This window comes from Lutra lutra, chromosome 11 (genome assembly GCF_902655055.1).
Source record: "Lutra lutra chromosome 11, mLutLut1.2, whole genome shotgun sequence".
Classification (NCBI taxonomy): Eukaryota; Metazoa; Chordata; class Mammalia; order Carnivora; family Mustelidae; genus Lutra; species Lutra lutra.
In genome coordinates this window covers 102,756,284-102,763,509 of record NC_062288.1, presented here as the reverse complement: position 1 = coordinate 102,763,509, position 7,226 = coordinate 102,756,284, and positions in this window count along the sequence as shown.

Sequence of the window (7,226 nt, the reverse complement as noted above, 5' to 3'; positions counted from 1 at the left end):
TTCTGTATGTTTGACAGTTTTCACAGTAAAAGACTGGGGGAAAAGGTGGAAACTTCACCCTTGTTGGAAAGTTCCAGAATGGCGAGCAGTTCTGCACGGCAAGCTTGTCTGCTTTGCAGAGGGATTGGTGGGTGCAGCTGGAGAGACAGACGGGGGCCAGAAGTGGAGGAGATGGGGACTTCTTCCTGGAGGCACCGAGGAGCCAAGGCAGTGTTGTAAACAGAGGGTAGCCGACGTGGGTTTGCCTCTTTACCTCTCATGGCACAAGTCACACCCCAACTGGATCTTCTGCACAGCTGTTTACCTGACTTCAAATGCCAGTCATCTGGAGTGGAGTTCGGAGAGAAGTTGGCAACTAGCCGAAGGGCTCCGTCCCCCTATGTTTGCATCAGCATTAGTGGGGGTGGTAAAGCTAGGACGGATCCAGGTCCGAGAGTGCACAGTCTGTAGGAAGAGGGTAGTTAATTCTAGCCTTATCTTTATGGCCTGCCTGTTCCTGGAGGTAAGAAACATGAAGAAATAAAAAGAAAATTGTGGTACAGACAGAGTCATGGAGGTGCTAATTCAGTAAAATGGTGAAGAAAAAGCCCGGGGTCAGGAGTTAGGCTCTCCGAATTCAACTATTAGTTACGACATTTCCCTAGCTGTGTGACTTTGGGCAGGTCGCTTAACCTCTCTGAGGTTCGTTTCCCATTTGTAAAATAGGAATCATACTAGTCAGCGCCTTCTAGGGTTGCTGGGAGGATTACCACAAGTGAGGGAAAGGGACTCGCCATGAAGTACTTGGTATGATGCCTGGCATGTAGCCTATGCTGGACAAACATACGGCATTGTAGTGCTGTTCACTGATCACTTCTCAATAAACATCGCGGCAGCAGGAAGCTTCTCAGGACTCCTGGCCTGTGCCATTTCTCCAATGTCTGTCTCTCTCTCTTTTAAAAGGTTTTATTTATCCATCTGACAGACAGAGATTACAAGTAGACAGAGAGGCAGGCAGAGAGAGGAAGGGAAGCAGGCTCCCTGCTGAGCAGAGAGCCCGACGTGGGGCTCGATCCCAGGACCTGAGCCGAAGGCAGAGGCTTTAACCCACTGAGCCACCCAGGCGCCCCTCTCTCTTTTAAGTGTCCAGAGTGGAGCCCAATGTGGGGCTTGAGCTCACGACTGTGAGATCAAGACCTGCGCCAAAATCAGAAGTCAGATGTTTGTTTAATGGACTGAATCACCCAGGTACCCCTCTCCAATGTCTTTCAAAATTATTATTATTAAGTGCCTAACTGTGGTCTACACTATTTGGAGCCTCAGATCTATACTGCATTTCCTCACGGACATTTTCATTTCCTTATCCCAACGGAACCTCCAGCTCAACAAACTCCAAGCGGAACACAGGGTCCATCCAGGTTTCTTGCCTCCTTGGTCACGGGGATGCCAGCGCCGTCCACCTAAATTGTGCAGCCTGACGTCTGACAGTCCTGGCAGACCGGGACTTCCTTCTCTGGCTGTGGCTGTCCTCAGCCCCACCCACACCACTGAGTCCCTTTCCAGAACAGCTGCTTCATCTCTCACCAGTGCTCCACTCCCTCTGCTGTGGTCATTACAGTTTCCCCCACTACCTGCAGGAGACCCTTCTTGGCCTCCCTGCTCCCAAACTTGCCTCCTCCAATCTGTTGGTCTCTGCCAGAATGACCTTTCCACCATGGGGATCTGACCGCTCCTTGTTGTGTCCAGGTCCGCCACAAGGGCTCCCACAGGTTGGCTCCTGTTATGGTGGCTGCTGTGGTCGCTGGGACTCCCATTGCTCCTTTGGATGTGGCTCCCTCCCACATCTCTGCAGGCTGCCTCTGCTCGGAACCGGTCCACCCCGTCCCCCATCTTTGCCTCATTGCCTTTGACTCTGTGGTTTCCTCTTGACCATCTCCCTCCCAGGCTATGCCCCTGCCCATACCAACCTCCAATGCAGCCGTCATCATCCCTGATTTGATTCACTGTAACCTCGGTCTTTCGTCCCTGCCTCCCTGGTGCGTAGCTCAGATCTGGCATGTTGGAGATACTCTATTTGTATAGTGAGTGAGGTTAATTCCAGGGTAAAGTTGAAGTAAAAGAAAACTCAGCATGCCACCTAGGGTCCTGTTAGGAAAGAGCTGGCATTCTCACAGGGGGAATGAAGAGGGTTTAAGGAAGGGACTATTTTCCAAGGCGATCTCATTTACTTGTCAGGGCCACCAAGGGGCTGAACCCATGGCACGAGGGAACCCGGGAATGCAGCCCATAAAGGCCAGCCTGCCAAGGCACGGGGCAAGGTGGAAGGTTGAGAAATACATCTGGAGAAGCAAGAACAACGAGCACATTCAGGAATCCTGGTGTCCTTCCATAGACTGGGTCTGGGTCCTGGTCTGAGCACAGTGGAAGGGAAGTGCTCACATCCATGAAAACGCGGCACTTCCTTTCTTCTTCCTGCTTCCCCTTTGTCAACCAGAAAAGCCATAGTGGCAAGTAAGGAAGTCTGGAGCCATTCCTGGTCCCTGGCAGGGCGGTCACTGGAGCCCTGCAAGCGCACACCCGGTATCCAGCGTATTCTTTGGCGGCCTTAATATGGCGAGCCCCGGTTCTCTTCTGAAACCATACGAAACCTCGGGCTGGTTTCTGTTGCTTATGGCCGACACGAGTGAGTCCATTTTCTACTGCAAACTCAGCACAGAAGTACCTCGCTTTTATTTCTGTCTTCAGGTCTGGCCACGGGCTCTGTTAGGAAGGATGCTCCCAGACCAAGTCTTTAGGGCAGAACCTAATTGGCTTTCACATCTTCTATTTGGAGCACCCAAATTCAACCGATGTGCCTCCAGCTGACTCAATCCGTGTGCCCTCAGGCAGAGAACATGGTGCTCGGGATCATGGACAAGGCTAATCTGCAGTGTTCCGGATCCCAAAGTAATTCTGTACTACCTTCCGTCCTGTTTCCTTTCCCAGGTTAGGGAGTGACAGGAAAGCCTCATTCTATTTGGATCAAGCAAAGGAACCAGCATCGTCCTAGGAGTTAGGCTGAGCTGGGCAATGTTTAACGAGGCCCTTTAGGACCCTTTAAAGAGGCCCTAAAGATGTCCCTGGGACATCCTCTGGTAAGGACTGTGGGGAGATGCAAACACGCCTGAGCCAGCCCTGACTTCAAGGCTGACCTTCTAGCTGGGGATGTCAGGCCGCTGCAAAGAACACGCAGGGTAGAGTGTCCGATGGGGGCTTTTGAGCGAGGGTAGGTCGCCTATTTGAGAAAGGGTTGCAGACGCGGCTGAGGCAAGTCTGTCGAGGTGGGGTCAGCGTGATCGCATCAGCCAGGGCTGTCCCTTCTCCCGCGAGACCCAGGACGGGTGGGTGCTCCCGGGGCAGCCGTTGGAGGTTCTGTCCAGCAGGGCGCCGGCGGTCAGGCCGGGTGGCGGGGGACGGGGCTCGGGAGTGGGGACTCCCTGCAAGACCACATCCCTCGGCGCCTCCGCTAGGGTAGAGAGGGTACCTCGCCCCCCCACCCGCTCCCCCTTGGAGTAAAAGCCAGTGGCGCGTCGGGAGGGGCGTGTCCTCTCCGTTCGCGAGACCACCGCTCCCTGCTCATTGGCTGTTAGAGAGTGAGCAGCAGGCAGGTTGCCCATTGGCTACGAGGGTGTGGCCCCGCCTTCCCACCCCGCCGTGATTGCGAACAGCGCCACCTCGTGTCGGGGTAGCGCGGCTCGCGGAGTTTGGGAACCCCTGTGTGCTGGTTCGAGGCGCTCAGCAAATGTTGTGCGCGTGCCCACGGTGCCACCGGGCAGGCACTATGCCCCGCGCTGATTTCCCCTCCATGGCAGGGACAGGCTTGTATGCCCCGGGGGGATAGCACCACCTGTTATGTGGCTTGTCTTTTTGTGTTCTTCATTTTTTGGAGGGTCAGAAGTTTCTAATTTTAATGTCTTTGGATTATCGGTCTTTTCCTTTACGGCGGATGCTTTTTGTGTCCTGTTTAAGAAATCCTCCCTGTCTTTTGGGCCGATGGTGCCCAGACTGTGGGGGCTTGGAGCGATGTTCTCAGGGCGTTCTGCTTTGGGACCTGGGGTGCCCTGCTTCCACAGCGGGGTGGGCAGATTCTTTTGCGGCTGAAGACCAGGCTGGGCGGGGGAGGGAGGGGCCACTCCTGGGGTCCTTCTGCTGTGGCTCCCGATTTTCCAAGAAGAGCTTTCCTGAAGATTGCTTCCTGACCATTCTTGTGAGTGTGGAAGGTCTTTCAGTGAGTCGGCAGAAGTGTGCATCGCGGGGCCAGGGTGGGGCAGATCCAGCTAACATCTCTGTGGATGTTCAGGCAGGGTGGGTTGGGATGGGGTGAGTCCCGCTCAGGACTGGGATATCTGGTTCCTCAACTGTGTCCCTGGAGCAGATGAGCTGGGGCAGGGAGAAAACCTACTGGAGACCGTGGAGCTGTAGGAAGCATCCCACCTGCCCTCTACTTTTGGAGTTTGGGGGGATATAATGACATGATTGTGACCAATTGCGTCAGGGCATTCCTGATGGGAAACGTCAGGATTTATTGGCTCTTCCTCTTCGGTGGCAGCTGGGTTAGGCGAAGCAACCTGTTCATGGTTTCATTTCCAGCACCCACAGTACCTGCCACATGGGGGTATTAGTAAATATTTGTTTAAAAAAAAAAAGCATTGGGGCGCCTGGGTGGCTCAGTGGGTTAAGCCGCTGCCTTCAGCTCAGGTCATGATCTCAGGGTCGTGGGATCGAGTCCCGCATCGGGCCCTCTGCTCAGCGGGGAGCCTGCTTCCTCCTCTCACTCTCTCTGCCTGCCTCTCTGCCTACTTGTGATCTCTGTCTGTCAAATAAATAAATAAAATCTTAAAAAAAAAAAAAAGCATTGATCGTCCTCAAAGAATTGTTAGGAAAAAGTGATTTTTTTTTTCTTTTCTCATTTCTCCGGAAGAAAACTTTTAGTAGCCACTAGGTGGCGAGGTTAATCGCATCTATGTGGCTTAGAGGGAGAATTCAGTTAGGGAATTGGAGATTTGAATTTAAATGGAATCTTGCTCTAATTTTGTTTTTGAACTCAGTCATTAAGTTTAGAAAACATACTGTCCTAAGAAATGTTTGCAAAGTTAAAATAAAGGCCCTGGTGGGTTACTTCCTCAAGCTAAAGATGGTATGGGTTTCTCTTCCATCTTGTTTCTAAATCAGTCCTTTTATGGCTTGACTGGTTATAAATCCTTCCCATTCTTCATTCAGATAAACGAACGCCATTTTAGTTCACCCTTCTGCTCAGAAGTGGTGTTTTACTGTCAGAATCTGGCAACCTCCTTTGTTTATTGCATCTGGCGGATCTGAGCCTTGGAGAAAACCTGGCCCCTTCACAAGCCCCGCCCACAGCTCCCCCTCTGCCACCCTACCTCCCCCCTCCTTCCCAGAATCCTCAGAGTCCCTGGTCTACGGTTTTCTCTTCTGCAGGAAATAAGATATCATGCCCTCCCTGTTTTTTCTTAAAAAACAAACACCCCCCCAATAAAACCTCAAAAACAAATTATTTGAAAATACAGCTAAGATCACAATCTTGAGGTATCTGTTTTGATGGGGAAAATGAAGATATATATAGATTTAGATATAGATCTATAAAAAGGAGTCTAAGATTTGGAGATAGAGATAGGCAAATAATCCCAAATTTATCTGTTTATCATTATAGTAAAACTGATCTTCTTGTTTGTTCCATGAACAGTTCTGTGAATTTTTTTTTATTTTAAAGATTTTTATTTATTTATTTGACAGAGAGAGATCACAAGTAGATGGAGAGGCAGGCAGAGAGAGAGAGAGAGAGAGGGAAGCAGGCTCCCTGCTGAGCAGAGAGCCCGACGCGGGCCTCGATCCCAGGACCCTGAGATCATGACCTGAGCCGAAGGCAGCGGCTTAACCCACTGAGCCCCCCAGGCGCCCAGTTCTGTGAATTTTAATACGTGCATAGATTCACATAACCACCACCATGATCTAGGAACAGTACTATCGACCCCAAAACTCCTCGTGCTACACTTTGTTCAGTCACACCAAGATGTTTCTGTACCACATTGCGCCTGTACTTAATTACAAAAAATATTGTGCCACTTCCTCTGGCTATCACGGCTTCTGATGAGAAACCACAGAAATTTGGATCATTCTTCTCTATAGGTAACGGGTCATTTTTGTTTGGTTGTTTTCAAGATTTTTTCCTTGTCTTTAGTTTTTAGCAGTTTAGAAGTCTATACTTGTATTTCTTTGAGTTCATTCTGTGTAGGGTTTATTGTGCTTCCTGAATCTTGATGTTTATGTCTTTCAACAAATCTGGGACTTTTTTATCCATATTTCTTCACATGAACAAAAGTCATTCTTCTGGGGGCGCCTGGGTGGCTCAGTGGGTTAAAGCCTCTGCCTTCAGCTCAGGTCATGATCTCAGGGTCTTGGGATCGAGCCCCACATCGGGCTCTCTGCTTAGCGGGGAGCCTGCTTCCTCCTCTCTCTCTCTCTGCCTGCCTCTCTGCCTACTTGTGATCTCTGTCTGCCAAATAAATAAAAAATAAATAAAATCTTTAAAAAAAAAGTTATTCTTCTGGATACCTTTCATTTGTCTCTCCAGTCTTTCTACCTTTCTGTAGCCTACTCTGTGCCCCCCCCCCGCAAAGAGTCTTGTTTTGATTACATCAGTAAGCTCTCATGTTCTATGATGTTGGGTTTGGTCAGTAGGGAACACTAGCAAGAGCTAAGAGTGGGGTAGCTTGGGTATTCACTCCCTAAAATCCCTCCCTGAAAGGTCATCTCAGGCTGGCTGTGTTTCTCTTTGAAGGAGATAGCTCAAATCAAGCACCATCTCCATCAGCTTTCTCTGTCTCTGGCTGAGACACAGTTGTCTCTTTCCTCCCATTGTCTTTGCCTGCTTTTGATCCTTTTGATCCTTTTCCAAATTTAGGCATCCTGAAGGAAAAAAGGTTTACTTGATTATCACTGATAGGTTTTATACCAACTGATATAATTAATAACTTTTGCACTAGTCATTATTTTATATTGTTTTGAAATTAACTCAAGTAAAGGAACTCCTGATGTGTACTTTTATTGTGATTATCTCATTCATACAGAAGAAGGTAGAAAATGGATATGTGCAGTTTTCATAAACATAATCATAATGTCTCCAACATCTAGCTTAAGAAGAAACTCTGACCACTACTATAGACCTCTATGCTGTTCTCTGTAGACAC